This window comes from Penaeus monodon, chromosome 15 (genome assembly GCF_015228065.2).
Source record: "Penaeus monodon isolate SGIC_2016 chromosome 15, NSTDA_Pmon_1, whole genome shotgun sequence".
Taxonomy (NCBI): Eukaryota; Metazoa; Arthropoda; class Malacostraca; order Decapoda; family Penaeidae; genus Penaeus; species Penaeus monodon.
In genome coordinates this window covers 8,586,731-8,587,733 of record NC_051400.1, presented here as the reverse complement: position 1 = coordinate 8,587,733, position 1,003 = coordinate 8,586,731, and positions in this window count along the sequence as shown.

The window sequence follows — 1,003 nt, the reverse complement described above, 5'->3', positions numbered from 1 at the left end:
AGGGAACCCAAGAAAAAAGCGAAGTAGGGAAATGCTTGGAAAAATAGCAAACAGCCATTTATATGTACTGACAAAATAATGAACTGCTTACTTGTTTAGTATTATTTATATTCAATGAGTAAATAAAAGCCATGAAGATGATCAAGGACAATAGAAATAAGGACGCAAAGTTAAAAGGGATGTTTATCTGTTAGTAACTATAAACTAAACTTAATTATTAGAACCAAGTTGTGCAACGACTTGTGGCTTGTAAAGGCATAACATTTGTAGTTTCTTGTCGTGCTTGTAAGTTCTTATGTTTTATTCTGGTAATTTTATTCCAGCTATTGGTCTCTGAATTCCTCATCACGTTATTGTATCTCGCTAGTTATGTCTTTCGGATTTGAAAACGTAAAGAAGTCCCCCCTGTAATTTCAAGTTTAATGCTTTCGTTTTCTTTCTGGAACTTACAAGTGTACTACATTATACAAATGTTTCGCATGGATCACGAATGCTAGATAAATTATTTGGAAATTAAACAGAAATAAAAACTAATTGATTTAATTTGTAATACACAAGTGTCGGCCATGGGAAGGGGGTCCAGCCGGTCCTTTGTTACGGGGCCCAAGAGCAAAGAAGGCGCCTCACTAATCATGCAACAAGCAACAAGACCAGTAACTACCCTCATCTCGACATGCATTTACATTCACTTTTACAAACGTCGCTATACTTGACATACCATCAAACTACACTTGCGTTTTATGGAAATATCCCGTAAGGTCTGAAAGTAAGCGAGTGAAAGAAAGGAAATTATTTAGCACATCAGCACCTTGCAGATCTTATTTATAAAAGCAATGCAATTTGCCATCAGTACGTAAAGTTAATTTTGGAGAATCAGAACTCGTAGAATTGTTAAATTTGTTAACAGACGACAAACTATGTGAAATGTTTCCAAACGTTTGTTCAGTTTGAAAATATTGTTGACCATTCCAGCGACAGTAGCATCAGTTAAAAGAACTTTTGG